Source organism: Sceloporus occidentalis, unplaced genomic scaffold (assembly GCF_023333645.1).
Source record: "Sceloporus occidentalis isolate IW3139 unplaced genomic scaffold, rSceOcc1.0.p SCAF_10, whole genome shotgun sequence".
NCBI lineage: Eukaryota > Metazoa > Chordata > Lepidosauria > Squamata > Phrynosomatidae > Sceloporus > Sceloporus occidentalis.
In genome coordinates, this window is record NW_028316990.1 from 29289720 (window position 1) to 29305995 (window position 16276).

The 16276-nt window shown below is 43.9% G+C and overlaps 1 protein-coding gene across 1 annotated transcript in view; it reads right to left on the reverse strand.

Annotated features, from left to right (window-relative positions):
- LOC149306291 (netrin-3) overlaps positions 1-15337 on the reverse strand; it is a 109428-nt gene extending 94091 nt beyond the window's left edge. Inside the window, exon 1 of the mRNA XM_089476812.1 lies at positions 15250-15337. The gene's annotated coding sequence lies outside the window, so the exon portion shown is untranslated. The remainder of the gene's footprint in view (positions 1-15249) is intronic.
- Positions 15338-16276: the final 939 nt, after the last annotated feature.

Below are 16276 nucleotides of genomic sequence, written 5' to 3' on the forward strand. Positions count from 1 at the left end.
TTCCCGTTCCAAGATTTGTCAAGCAGTAAAAAGAAGAGCCCCATCCCACATTCAGTCTAGCAACCCGATCCAGATATAGTTAGATCACAACTCTCCATCTAGCTGTGTGCCTTCAAGTTGACTCTGATTTATGGTGATCCTATGAAAATATGGAGTGACGATCTGAAACCTAATTCGCTGGAGACCCAGGTTGCATCTGCACTGCAGAAATAATGCAGATTGACACCACTTTAACTGCCATGGCTCAATGCTCTAGAATTTTGAGGTCTGTAGTTTTATGAGACATTTAGCCCCCTCTGTCAGAGAGCTCTGGTGCCATGTTGTTTGTTGTGTGCCTCCAAGTCATTTTTTCCTTATGGTGACCCTAAGGTGAACCTATCATAGGGTTTTCTTGGCATGTGTCTTCAGAGGAGGTTTGACGTTGCCACACGACTAGATTGACTATGACTTCCCAAAGAACTTTTACTGCCACTGCCCCTAAATTATGGAATGACTTGCTGGAAAAGGTCCATCTTATTAGCACCTTGGACACTTTTAAGAAGGCAGTCAAGACAGAGCTCTTCTGGTGGGCCTCTCCATCCGACCCTGTCTAGGATCCATCCTTTCATTTCTAAGGATGATTCTCTGCAATCCTACCATTATTATCCTCTGAAACTGAGAGATTATAACTTGCTCCAGGCCATCCAGTGGGTTTTCATGGCTGAGCAGATTGCCAGACTCATAGTCCAACGCTCAAACCACTACACCACACAAGTTCACAACAAACGACAAATCCCTTGCTTCAATAAGGTGGAGCCATGGGAGTTAAAGCAATGTTAAACTGGATCATTTCTGCAGTGCAGATGAAGTCCTAGTTGACGTTCAGACTGCTATATCGTGTTGGCTCTTACCAGTTCCATTTCCCGGGGCATTTGGTTAGCAATTGCACATCTGCCTTGGTGACAGAACTGGACCCAAATCTGTACAACGGCGCCACTCCTTGCAACATTGGTAAGCTTCTAGCAACAAAAGAACACCAGATACACCCAGAGGCCCTTGCAAATTTATATATGATGTTGCTTCAGCCGCAACTGACCCATCACTAAATTTTAATGCAAACCACCGTGACAAAAGCAGACTTTTAAAATTCAGTTGACCGATGCACAATCAATCACAATCCAACCCTATTGTTTTAGGACCTGACTTAAATTAATGTCAGACAACCCACCCAGCCACCCCCAATGGAAGGGGTGGAAATTAGCATCTTCTGAAAAAGAGGCCAGATTTCTTAAGTTACGAAACACAATGGAAAGAAACCAGAATGAGCACAAAGGCATTAAGAAGAGATGCGTCAGAAAGGACTGTCAAGGAGAAGCTACTCTCCATTCTTCACTTTATCCTGTTAGGAACATTTTTTTCCTCTCTCTCTCTCCAATGAAGCCACAATTTAGATGCAGCGCTTGTCTATCTCCATGAGGGCCTGCACAAGGGAAGTCCCCAAATGAATCACTCGCCACGCACAACCTTTGGTTATCTGTTTCTTGTAGCAGCATTTTATGGATACATACAAACATGCTGACATACAGACCACAATCTCCGCCATGAATCCAGGGTCGCCTGACTCAGGTTTTGCTCATCCCAAGCCAAAAACACCTCCATATATGGCGCATTGAGATATGATTTATCTGCTCTGTACAATGTGGGCCCACCCCAATGCCAAATTGTTCTGCTTTGATGCCCGATGAGTTGGATTTATTCCTCCCTATTCATGCTCTGTTGACTTGATGCAAACAGCCTACTGCCCAGTTTTGCTGGAACACTTAGTGGGATTTAAACTGGTTAGTCAGAGGTGGAAAGAATACAAGAATTGGCATTTTGGGTAGCTAGAAATAATTAAAAGTCTAGTCTACTGAGATTGCATCCACACTGAGATTGCATCCAGTTTGACATTGCTTAAACTGCTATGACTCAATGCTATGGAGTTCTGGGAACTGTAGTTTTGTGAGACATCTAGCCTTCTCTGCCAGAGTGCTCTGGTGCCACAAAACAAACTATAATTCCCAAAATTCCACAGCATTAAGCCATAGCAATTAAAAGTGGTGTCAAACTGGATTAGTTCTGCATTGGGAATGCAGAATGCAGTCCAATGATATTCCGCAAGCAAAAATAGTAATGTTCTTATAACACCACTGCACCTCTTCCAAAAAGATAACCAGAAAGCCACAATTTCTCGTCTCCTACCAAAAAGACAAAAAAGAGAGAAAACAGGAGCTGCAACTTATCATAGCTAGGAGCCCCCCCCCCCCAAAAAAAAATAGAAACTGCTTTCATTAAAGGAGAACATATGGAATATATGAAATGATTCCTATGCAATGTAAAGCATTCATGTGTAAGAACAGCAACAAAGAGGGAATTATGCAAATGACAGAAACTATGGTCTTTCAAAATATTCCCAATTCAAAATAGAAAAGTCAAAGTACAATACATAAACGAATATATTTCAGAAGACTCCCAATGTCAGCCTTCCCAGAAACTTTAGAGAACATCACAAGAGAAGACATGAAGGTCTCTGACTCCATAGTAAATGTATGCAATGGATACGGCAGCAGTTCCAGCTATTGAACAGTTTGGGCCCCCATGATTTCCACCAACACAATGGTGACCGGGCATCGAATTGATAAAAATGTGCTCATAGCACTTCATTACTTGGAGGTAAACTTACTCAACTTTAGGGAGAGTGATGTGTGGTTGCTGCTAGGTAAAATCTTTAGAATGAGAAGCACATTTCTTCATTTTATTGGTACCATAACAGGACTAGAGCGACCAGAGTAAACTTGCCATCTCATCACTATATCCACAGGTTTTGCATTCGTATATCTATTCATGCAGTCTGAATATGAAGGTCCTTCATCCTGTACAGATGTTCACTCTATGCATCTGAAGAAGTAGACCAAGGCTGCATCCGCACTGCAGAAAGAATCCATCCTGACACTGCTTTAATTGCCATGGTTCAATACTAGGGAATTCTGGGAATAGTCATTTGTTGTGGCACCAGAGCTCTCTGACAAAGAAGGCCAAATGTCTCACAAAACTACAAATCCCAGAATTCCAAAGCATGGATCCGTGGCAGTTCAGGTGATATCAACCTGGATTATTTCTGCAGTGTGGAGAAGCCCAAGCCTACAAAAAAAATTATGCCACAACTTGTTTCCCACAGTTAGTTTCCAAGGTGCTACAAGATCACTTTGCATTGTTGTTGTTTAATATTTCAACTGTTTTTCAGGATAGATTATATTCTCAAGGCAGTTTCCAACGGTCAATGGAAAAGAGACTGTGAGGATATCTACACTATGCAAATATGTTAAATGCATATTTGGTTCCTGTTGGGGGGGTAGGACATTTCTTTATTTTTTTGGTCTAATAAAAATATTTTCATCCCACATCTTCCATTTCATATGGGGCCATTAGGGAGGCCCTCAGTCAAAAGCACTATAAAACAAAACAATTAAAAACAAGCAAATACATTGCCAGCAGGATAATAATGAAGAGCAGCCAGAATTAAGCCACAAATGAACTGGTTCCAAATACATTTTTTGTACAACATACAACTAAATAAGATCATCACAACCTGATGCTAAATTGCATTTAAAGAAGTTGCTTAGTATGTCTCATGTAAGCCAGTGTGACATAGGGCCCTGGAAGAGCTGGGTTGGGGACATGGCAGCTGCCCGCCACAGCCCAAATCTGGTCGCAAAACATGGCTCCTATTTGCGCCCTAAAAGGAGAGCCATAAGGGCTGCGACATGGCCTTATGACGCCCATTGTAGACAGTGCCGTTTGGACACTGCGCATGACGGACATCATCATGGTGCACACTATCTGGACAGGTGTGTGCCAAGATGGGGCCTGGGATGTGCGGTAGGTTTGGGAGCATGTGAACGCTTGGCCCTACCGCAGCCCTAGTTCGCGGTCAGGCCGGCACAAAGGGCCGGTCTGTACTGCCCCATAGTGGATTCAGTGGTGGACTACAACTCTGGAGACCAGGGTTCGGTTCCCAACTTGGCCATGGAAACCCACTGGGGGACCTTGGGCAAGTCACACTCTCTCAGCCTCAGGGGAAGGCAGTGGCAAACCTCTGAACAAATCTTGCCAAGAAAACTCTGTGATAGGTTCATTTACAACTGTGTACTTCTGACTTGTCCATCTTCATTCTACATCCCCTTGTATTTATATGTATATCATTCTACCCAATTTAATAATCAATAACAGGATACCATTCTGCTAATCATTCTTTGATTCATATACCATATATACTCGACTATAAGTCAGCCTCTTGTATAAATCGTCGGCAGGTTTTGGGGGTGAAATTATGGATTTAGATATGACCCGTGGATAAGTCAAGGGTAAAACTTAGGGGCATAAAACACTGGATCTAAATAATGAAGCAAAGGAAAACAATGCCAAAGAACCCACAAAATGCCAGCAGTTATAACTGTTTGTGGCCACGCTAAAGGCTGGATGAGAGAATAAAGGGGAGATTCATGCTTCTAGGACAGATTATATTCTTTTTTATATATAAGAGTTAAAGTACAGTACTTACACTGACTCATAGATAAGTCGACTCAAGTTTTTTGGGTCAGTTTTTGATCAAAAAGTCTAGACTACATGAGTATATACAGTATACTTTGAAATTCAAAAAGCCAATGTTTTCAAGATCTGCAGTTGTGTCCTTCCTTAGGAGAATAACTTTCTTCTTTCTGGAGAATGGTGAGCAGATACACTTTAGAAAAAGCCTCATCCTGTCCTTTCTATCTTTCCTTCAGTATAGAAATACAGATAGGAAAGAACACTTCTCTGGAAGATAGCCTCCTACAAGCTGGAAGCTATTATACAAAGAGGTGCTTAGAATGACAGTTGGTGGCACTGATATCAGTGGAATGGGGAATTTGCTCTAGGTTTCCATCTATGCTTCCAAAGAAATATCCAGCGACCGGAATCTGTTCTAAGGATATGGCTTAGTTCCTTGGATAACTCCTTTTCAATTCAGAATAAAACAAGGAGTGGATCCACTGCCTCCTGATGAGAAAATATGCAGGGAAGTTTTAGCAGGTGAACCAAAGAGATTTTGCTACCCAAGGTGGAGCAGTAAATAACATGTGCACATGTCTGTGTGAGAGACAGCATGCACACAGACACACACACCTTGGGCCTGAACAGACAGGCCAAAATAAAGCTGCTTCAGGTCACTTTGGATGTATGCTGTTTAAATGCTGCATGAGCCCTAAGAGGCCGGAAGCCACACCAAAGCCATGCTCCATTCCTAAGGACTGGAGTGCAGCTTTGGTGCAGCTTCTGGCCTCTTAAGACATCATACCTCCAAAGTGACCTGAAGCAGCTTTATTTTGGCCTGTCTGTTGAGGCCCTTTGCTACTCAAGTCAAAATACATATTACCCAAACCAGTCAATTTATCCTGGCACCTGTGGCAGAAAATCCCATAAAAGTCTCCCTCTATCACTGGCAGTAAAAATGTAATGTTAAAAAGATTAAAGGACAGCGGGCCCTTGGTATCCACTGGGGTTTGGTTCCAGGATGCCCTCTGGATACCAAAATCCATGGATGCTCAAGTCCCATCACATATACGTCGAGGTAGTAAAATGGTGTCCCTCATATAAAATGCCAAAATCAAGATTTGCTTTTAGGACTTTATATTTTTGGGGAATATTTTTAAGCCCTGCATGGTTGACTCTGTGGACAAGGAACCTGTGGATACGGAGGGCCGACTGGACTAAGAAATCACTACATTGTCCTGCCATCCATACTCTCTTGCCTGAGACAGCCAATGGTAGGGTCAGCTTTGAGACTTTTCCTTCCCTTTGTGATCTACATTAGTCCTAGTGAAGGTCTGGATGCAAGATATGCCTTTGCAAAGAAAGCTTACACCTAAGTGCTTTGGCTCAACCAGTTTACGAAGTCCACTGGCATCCTATCAAGAAGAGACCTGTGCTGGGCTACAGTATGAAAAGAGTTATGTGGAATGGAGCAGCCTTCCCAGCCTAAGCCTTTTATTAATGTTTAATAGTATGCAACTAGTGGCTTTGCAAAACTTTAATCCCGGCCTAGCCATCCTAAACCCCTTCACACATTCCTGCCGCATTGTTTGGCTGCCTCACGTGTTCTTAAGAACAGTACTTGGTATGCGCAGAGCTTGATTACCACTGATCTGATCCCACACAGAGTGGCTGTGTGTGGGTTTGTCGGCTGTTTTTTCATGCCGCCTTACAGCGCAAGCCCTGTTTTTCACCCAGCCCCGGCCCAGATGAAAGCTATCTGCTTTCTGTGAAAGCTCCTTGTTTCTGTTTTGCAAATTGCGCCAACAGATTTTTCTTTTAAAACCAACTAACTTCTGTTGCTGTTGCGCTCTGAGATTTACTTTGGACCGAACAGTCGGAATGTGAGGATCTCTTTGTGTTCTAAATATGATCAGCAATTGTGTTCTGTAGTCGTTTCTGTTCTTTTAATTGTGTTGTGTGCTTTCAAAGGCATGATAGAAGTAAAAGTATTTTTAAAATATGCTCTTCTTATAGAATCATAGAGTTGGAAGAGACCCCAAAGGCCATCCAGTCCAACCCCATTCTGCCATGCAGGAACTCTCAATCAAAGCATTGACAGATGGCCATCCAGCCTCTGTTTAAAGACCTCCAGGGAAGGAGGTCTTTACTCTTCTATAAAATATACTCTCTTAGGATGAGTCTTTTGGCTATTTTAAACACACATATACAAATCACGGCACTGGGCTGATAAATGATCTTAACACAGTAGCCAAGCTAGCTGTGAACTGGGGTGGTCTGGTAGCTGTTGTCCAAATAAAGTAACATTTCCATGGTCTGGTATCATTAAATGTTGTTGTTGTTGTTGTTGTTGTTGTTGTGTGCCTTCAAGCCATTTCCGACTTATGGCGCCCCAAAGGCAAACCTACCATGTAGTTTTCTTTGCAAGTTTCTTCAGTGGGGTTGGGATTGCCATTGCTATTGCCATGTTCTGAAGCTGAAAGAATATGACTTGCCCAAGATCACAAGTGGTTTTTTATTGCCAAGCAGGGATTCGAACCCCGTCTCCAGGGTGATAGTCACTGTATCTTATCACTGTACCTCCATGACAGCTATGCTTATAATATCTAGAATACATTCACAGAGAAAACATGCATTTATAACCATTCTAGTGAAGAAATGTGTCCAATGGTGCACCACCTGGAAATGATCCATCATGTACATACTCTATGTACATGTAGATGTACATGCACATACTACCCTAGTCCCAAAACTGGGAGGCAAAGTATATTGTATATACTCTAGAAATTTTAGTCGAAATATTGACCCGCAAAACCTGTGTTGACTTATCCACGGGATAATATAAATACTATACTTTAATAGTTATTTTTAAAAGGAACCATATGCTGGTGAAAGGCAAGAACTGTCCTGGAAGCACCGACCCTCTACCATTATCTCATCCATATAGTCTTTAGTATGAGCACAAACAGTTAATATCTGCTGGAATTTTGTTCTTTGACACTGTTTTTGTTTGCATCATCCTGTATATTGTTTGTTACATGCTCTTCAATTTTACCCTCGACTTATCCATGGACCATATCAAAATACCTAATTTTGGCCCCAAAACCTGCCCTCAACTTATACATGAGGTCAACTTAAAGTCGAGTATGTTCAATCTCTTCCCTGAACAAACCCATGTTCTCTGTCTACCTTGTTCCCATCTAGACTGTCTACATAAGGGGTAAAGCCACTCTAGGCCTGCAGATGTTAATGAACTGCTATTCCCATCAGCCATCACCATTGACCAGGATGATAGGAGCTGATGGGAACTGTGTCTGGAAGGCCACACATTCTCCACCTTGGATGGCTGAGATAGTGGCATCTTTGCTTTCTGATGGTTCATTGTACACCGAATTTGTTTCATGCACAAAATTATTTTAAATGTTGTGTAGGAAATTACCTTCAGGCTATGCGTACAAGGTGTATATGAAACATGTTATACCAAAAAAAAAAAAGACTGCAACTCCCAGAATCCCCCCACAGCAATATGAATACTCTTCCTTTGGCTATGCATAAGGTGCCAATTTACTCCAGAGAGAGCTAAACCAAACATCTTGCTCTGCACATGTGCGTTTTAAAATCCCGAAGACTGCAGTATTTGGGTCTTAAATTTGTGCGCTGCAATGAAGCGTATCCAGATGTGTGGTAATGGCATATGGAAAAAACACACACGCCACATTTCCTCAATGGTCGGGAAATTCACCTTTGAAGTTAAGACTTCCACAGACGATGATCAGAGACATTCGGATTCTTAATCCCTTACAAAATAGCTTCCAAATCAACCCTGGTGAAAGCAAAGACATGCTCATCACAGGCGCTGCATCTTCCTCGTAACATTAGCTTGGCCCAAATGCCAGAATTGGCCTTATGGTTTCCTATACCTGACGCCAGCCTAAACTCTCAGAACGTTTCACATGCAAAATTTTCCAAGATGGCTGTCATTCAAGACCCATGTTCAGTCTTGTCTGTTGCACCTTGGGAAGCCGGAAACAAGCAATGAAAATAATATTTGCTAATATTCATTTACTCATGGGGGGGGGGGGGGGGAGAGTCTGTCCCAATACTTAGGACACTCTCCTGGGAAAAATAGAACAGCCACAACTTTCTTTGTGTTTTGGGATGTCTTTGGGGGAATTCTTTTGCACAGGAAACATGTACAGAAAATCATGTGTTTTGTAGAAAAAATAACACTCTTTCATGTGCAAAAAAATTCCTGCCCAGAAAAAGGCATATTCATCTCTCCACAAACAAAGGAAAATAAATCCATGAAAGACATCTCAAAGTATCAATAGTCCTTGGAAACTGTGCAGAAAACTTCATGCTCTTTTGCAGCTCCATTCTTGCATGCATAAATAAATTAGATGAAGATTCACATTCCTTCTTGAAAGATGAGGTTTCCTGGGGCTGAGAGAGTGTGATTCACCCTAAGGTCACTCACTGGGTTTCCATGGCAGAGCAGGGAAGCAAACCTTGACCTCCAGAGTCTTAGGTCCTATGTCAAACCACTAAAGGCAGCCTTGCCCTCTCTCTGTGATTCCCCATCATCCTTCCTATGACTAGGAAGATGCAGTGGTGCAGGAAGGTCCGGCCCTCTCCCTTGATGTCTCTGAATTGTCCTACTCATGAATAAGATGCCACAATGGCAGCGAGGTGGAAGGGGGACCAGCCCTCTTTCTCAGTGCTTCCGTGCCATCTTACTTAAGAGTATGACAGTGCAGTGGCAGTGAGGTGCCAGGGAGGCTGGCCCACTCCCTTGTGCCTCTACATTGTTCTACATGTGAGTAGGATGACACAGTGGCAGTGAGATTGAAGGGGCCCAGCCCTCTTCCTCAATATTTCCCCATCATCCTACTTATGAGTAGGAAGATGTGGTGGCAGGGAGGTGCAGGGAAGCCCAGCCTTCTCTCTCAGTGGCTCTGCGTTGCCCATGTCATGAGCAGGATGACACAGTGGCAGAGCAAGGTTGAAGGGACCCAGTTGTCTCCTTCAGTGTTTCCCCATTGTCCTACTTAAGAGTAAGAAAACATAGTGGCAGTGAGGTGCAAGGTCCCTTGGCCCTCTCCTCCAGTGCCTCTGCATTTTTCCACTTCAGTGGCAGCAAGAGGTGCAGGAGGTGTCACCTAGTGCAGACTGCACTCCTTGCATCCCCCTAGTGATGCACCTTCCCCTGAGCTATGCTCATTCTTGAAAACTATCTCACCTCAAACTTCTTTTCTTTCTTGTGAGATAATTTTAAAAAGGTTTCCACATAAACTAATAATTCCAGTATATAGAGAGATCTTGTAGCACCTTTGAGACTAACTGAAATAAAAAAGTTGGCAGCATGAGTTTAAGCCTGGGACTTGGAGCCCAAACAGACAGGCCAAAATAAAGCTGCTTCGGGTCACTTTGGAAGCATGCTGTTTAAATGACACACACATCTTAAGAGGCCAGAAGCTGAACCAAAGCTGCTTTGGGGCGGCTTCTGGCCTCTTAGGATGCATGCACCATTTAAACAGCATACCTCCAAAGTGACCCAAAGCAGCTTTATTTTGGCCTGTCTGTTTGGGCTTTCTGATGAGTTTGGCAACACAGTGCAAATCACCCAGATAACTACCAGTAGATCCTGATCCATGTTGTACCCACCCCTGCCATGGAAAGCCTGCTTTCATTTTGATACAATAGTCTCTTTTTGTCATGGCACAATTGTTCACTCTCCAGAATATTCACACATGTCAGAAACTGAAACGGGGAAAAATAGCACATCCCCAGTCAAAACTCAGAGAGACGCTTCCTAAATGAGGGAAACAGGTTGTTTTTGTGAATGAGACCAACAGGGGCTTACAGATATGCAATGGTTGCAGTACAGTAAGTCAGCAGCACAAGGACTGTTGTACAAAGGGTGACGCAAAGCAACACACAAAGAAAAATGTATCCCATGAGGGCACCTGTTTTAACAGTTACCAGAAAATAGAGCTTGGTTGTCAATTGCACCAGTATAGACTGGGGAGCTAGTGTGGTGCCATGGTTTGGGAGCTGTACTGGGACTTAACTCAACCAAAGAAACTCACTGGGTGAACTCAAAACCTAACGTTTCACAGGCCTCTTGTGGAAGAGGTGAGTGGAGCCATGTATGTCCCTGAGCTCACTGGAGGAAAAGTAAAGTGCAAGTGTAACTAAAAAGAGAATAGAATAGAAGAGCCTCCAAAGTCATATGGCTTCAGAGCTGCATTGCCTTATGCAAAAAGCCACACCATTGTTGAACAATTGCTGTTTAAGGCAGCTGGAAGCCTTAACATCACCTGCTATGATGTCAAACTCTCTGATCTGAAAATCCAGCCCCTAACCCCAGGTGTCTTGAGAATTTTTCTGCTATTGCTCAGTGGAGAAAGAAATGCCATCTGCATGCACCCAGAAGCACCGTTATCTTTGCAATCATCGCTTCAGATACTCATGTGGGAGGAAAGCAGGTGCATGCTTATATACCAATGAACATGCGCTATCCCTTTACCCACACTATGAGAAATCACTCCTTTGTTATTAAAAAGCATATACGTATGGAAGTCACGCACAGTTTCCCAAAGAGCCTGATAGTTGTGAAATGGATATGTGGACTTCCAAAAGTTTTAAAACAAATACAGACTACTAAATAAAATAAAATACTGAACAGGTGGAATACCCCTGCAACAACTTTTCATGCATATTACTTCTTCAGATGTAATCATGTTTATTTGACTGCGTGGTTTGATTTGAGCATTGGACTACGACTCTGGAAACCAGGATTCATATCCTGATTTGGCCATATAAACCCACTGGGTGACCCTGGGCAAGTCACACTCTCTCAGCCTCAAAGGATGGCAATGGCAAACCCCCTCCAAAGAAGTTGCCAAGAAAACCTTATAATAAGGTTGCCATAAGTTGGAAATGACTTGAAGGCACACAACAACAGTTTCACCAAAGGGCAGACATACATAATCAAAAACAATCAGTAAAAACACGACGCTATAAAATGCTGACATAGCAAAACAATCTATTAATATACTAAAAACAAAATCCTCATCATTGATACTCAGTAAGCCACACGGTGGGTTTTTTTTAGGAGGGGGGTTTACTGTAAGTCATGTATTTCATTGAGTGCCCTTGGACCTATCACTCTCTCAGCATGACCTACCTTACAGGGTTGTTGTAAAGAAAAGTTAGGAAGACAGCCATGCACACCACCTTCCACTCACTGAAGGAAAGGTGGGGGATGAAGATATTACTAATCTGGATATTATTAATCATATATAAATAACCTACTACATATACTACACTATTCGTGCTTCCTGCACCAATTTGTTCTTCTCTCATTCTATCTCTCCTTCATTTACCCTGCCCATTAAATAGAAACACTATATAGAGGCTTTCTGAGGTCAAACACACAAGGAAACATGCCACCTTTGGAAAAGTTGTGATCCTGAATACTTCCCAGAACACTCGCGCATCAGACGGGTTGAACAAAAATTGAAAACTGAACTGCGCAGCTGGTTTCTATAAATGAATACGTTCCCTATTGCCTTACAGCCAAGGAAGCAAAATGCCTTGGATCTCTCTTCAACCCTCTCTCACCATGCTTTCTGGGGGATTCTGGGAGGTGTAGTCCAAAAAGTAACTTTTCCAAGCTCTGACCTGACTGTCAAATGTTGTTGGTGGAGAGGGGCACAGAGGAATAGGACCTTTTATGTCCTCAGAGGAAAAGCTGAGGAATTTGATATGTTTACCTGGAAGAAACTATAAAAAAGCAACAGAATAGCCATCCTCAGCTCTTTGAAAGGCCCACACACAGAAGATGGAGCAGATGCCTTTTCTTTTGCCCCAGAGGGTAAGGCTAGAATGGGATTGGGATCCAATTCAAAGGAAGGTGTTTGGGGCAAAGCATTAGGAAAAACATGCTGATGGTATGAGTTGTTTGACAGCAGAACAGACTACCTCTGAAGCTAGTGTTTTTTAAGGAGAAGGCAAGGGACTACCTCTCAAGGAGGTTGCATCAAGACTTTATAGTAGGTGTTTTTTTCTTTCTGTCAAGAGACCGCGACTTCAAAAGCTGACCCTGTGTTAACCATACATGTGTATGTGTGCGATCTGCAAACTTTCTTAGGTCAAATTACAAATGGTAGAGAGCTTTTATTGTATCAGTGTTTTACCTTGCCTGGAAATAAAGACTAAAAATCTCACAAGAGCTGAGCTGCAGAGGTGGAAAGAATCCAGTAGCCACTGGTCAAATAAACCAGGAAGCATGTACCATACACCAGGATGCATGCATATGACTGAATCCACCCCTCAGCATAGACATCACCATCCCACACCTTCCAAATAAAGAAGCTGACAACTCCCTTCTTCTCTGCCCCATATGTCAAACAGCCCAGCTGGCTGGGGATAACAGGCGCAGTAGTTCAAGGAATCTGCAAATGGAACAAGATGGAGAAGCATCTGCTTTCCAGGGAAACTTAGACGGCAGTGGCATCACTAAGGGAGTGTGGGGGATGTGGACCGCACTGGATGACATCCCAGAAGGGCTGGTGCAGCAATTGGGCAAGCAAGTAAGAGGACTGTATCCTTTTCTCACTTGCCCAGCAGCCATGTGAGACCCCAAACAGCCATCTGGAGCCACAGCACCACCACCCAAGTAGTGGCCTTAGTATGTCAGATCCCAAATGGACATTGGAAGCAGCAACACCCTCACCCCAAGCAGCAGGTTCTGGGGACAGACAAATGAGGCATCAGGGGAGGGAGGGTGGCAGGGCAACCTGCCCCCTCCCCCTTCAATGGATGGCACCAAGCATAGGGACCTCACTGTTTGATGGAAGACCCAGCTGTTCCATGTTGTACTGGACTGTTGACAGTCAGGTCAGACCTTGGAAAAGTTACTTTTAGGACTACAACTCCCAGAATACCCCACCAACCATGGGGAGGGAGGGTTGAAGACAGATTCAAGACATTTTGCGTGCACCCAATTGTTAAGAATGCAGTCAAAAGTGACAACCTCCAGAGCTCTGGATAACGACAATTGTATACTAGAGAAGGATACTCTCTCCATTGTCTGCAATGTCTACTCTGCTGGAGAAATAAGGGGTGTCTATTGTTCAGATCCAAGGGGTGTCTATTATTGGGTGCAGCCATCAGGTCTGTCTGCAGGAGAAATGGCTGGAGTTTGTCCACAAATCCACCTGTGCTCTAGTCTACCCCAAGCCCCCTTCTCCTCACCAGGGCAGAGAATGCTCTCGCTGGATTGCTCATTTCTTTTATTTCAGACTCGTGAGTGCCAGGAGCAACCTTTCCAGAGACATCTGGTGTCCCTGCTGCAAATTTCACACATGCAGTCAAGAACAGAAAGTGCGCGAGAGCAAGATGGTGTGTGCATGCACGTGCACGCTTTCACCATCTGCACAGACCTCGGTTCAGGATTCGTCCTTGAAAGAGCAACTCATCTCTAGCCCTGAGCATCTCCTGTGGCTACCGAAAGCCAGGACAGGTCCTATCCCACTTACTGGAGCTCTTCTTCTGAACACACATCCATCCTGCTTTTTTTCCTTCCTGGCTTCCCCCAAACTCATTTCAGGACCAAGTTGTTGTTCCAACCATCTTAAAGCACCTGGACGCCTGGCAGAAAAGCCGCCTATCAAAACTGTGCAGCAGAGCATTTATTTTAAAAGACTACATGCTTATAAGTGCCAGCCTATTACACAATAATACACACACACACACACACACTATTTCTCTCCCTCACACATACACACACATACACACAGTAGGTGGAATGCAAAGAGTTTGTGGAATCAGTATGTAGAGAGATCTTGTCGCACCTTTGAGACTAACTGAAAGAAAGAAATTGGCAGCAGGAGCTTTCCAAGACTTAAATCTACTTCCTCAGATGATCTCTCTACACACAGTATGTGAAATTCAAAGACATAGTAGCCCTGTTACTCTGGGGGATCAGTGTGCAAAGGGGGATCTTGTAGCACCGGTCTCAGAGGTCCTCCAAGATCCCTTGGAGTTAAGGCAGGCTTAACTACGGAAAGTGCCTTCCAACTTGTGCCTTTTAACTGACATTCCAAGATGAAGCTATGAAAGGATTAAACAGGAAATAAGAAAAGGGAAAGCCAGTGGGGAGAGGGAAAGAAACAAGAGAGCCATGGAGGGATGGAAAGTCATTTCTTTAAAAACCCTGTTAAATACTCTTTCACTTGGAGGAGGCAGAAGTAGCAGTGTGTGTCTGCATGTCTCTCTCTGTGTAAAATCAGATGTTCAATCCATGCAAAGGAAAACAGAGGGGAGGAAATCAAAGATATAGCCATGTTAGTCTGTGGAATCGGTATGTAGACAGCTCTTGTAGCACCTTTGAGACTCACTGAAAGAAAGAATGCAAAGATATAGCTGTGTGAGTCTGTGGAGTCGGTATGTAGAGAGATTTTGTAGCACCTTTGAGACTCACTGAAAGAAAGAATGCAATAGCTCTGTTAGTCTGTGGAATCAGTAAGTAGAGAGATCTTGTGGCACCTTTGAGCTTTTCTAGACTTCCCTCCATAAAATCATGTCCAGAGTTAGAAAGCAAGCAGGGAGGAAGAATAGGGGAGAAAGTGGCATCAGTTCTTCATGTGCATGAAGGACTTGGAGTAAAAGGGAGGGGGGAAGGGGGAGACTTACTGCGAACAGGTTGCAAGAGTCCCACTTCCAAAGACTCAGCCGGAGAGATGTCAAAAAGAAGAGTAAATCCCAGATCGCCTTGGCTGGAAGGAGCAAGGGAAGAAGACAAAAATCAAGCTGGAGGCTGCTTTTGCAAAAAAAGGAAAAAGGGGGGAGAAGTGGAAGAAATAAAATCCCAATTCTCTCCTCCTCCTCCTCCTCCTCCTCCTCCTCCTCCTCCAGAGAGGAGATCCAGCCCTTCCCAGCCTTGCCTCTTTCTTTTCCCTGCCAGATCCACAGGGTTTGCCTTTGCTTTTGGAGAAAGAAGAAGAAGAGGAAGAAGAAGGCTGGCAAGGAGCAAAGCGCACTCTTTGCGCGCGCGGGGCTGGGATGCCAAAGGGGCTGCCTTTGGAGGGAGGGGAAAAAGGGTTTTAATAAATCCAAAGAGGGGGATCGGAGGGGGGGAACAGAAAGGGGGCCCTGGTCTCCCCGAGGAAATGAGAAGCAGATTGCCAGCCCTTTAATCCCAGCCAGGGAGGTGTGCGCAAAAAAGGAGCCCAAGTGCGCCTCGCCTTGCCTTGCCTCCTTGGAGCGCCTCTCTTGGGCACTTTTTAAAAGGGAGACCACCTCCTTTCTCTTTCTCCCCCGCCCCCCCCTTCACAACCATGAAAGGGAATCCATTGGAACAATGCATTTCCAAAAACCCAAAACACAAAAGGTACCCTAAATAAGCTTCATCTGCATTTGTTTCTGAGAAACAATGTATGCACTACCAAAGTGTACCAAACCCCTATAGGCAAAGGATACATACTAAACCAGAGTGATCATGCAACAAAATAGCAAACCTTACAAACTGCATCGAAGCAAGTCACACAACTGTAATACAGCAGAAAAGGAGGCATAAAACAGAGGGAGTAAAAGAGGAAGAGAGACTCACCACTAGAGCCAGCCTTCTGAAGGCTCCAAAGTTGTACCTACATAGCTGATGATCATCTGTATTCTCAGTAGCTCACCATTAACCCTCCAGTGACTCCATTAACCCTCCAGT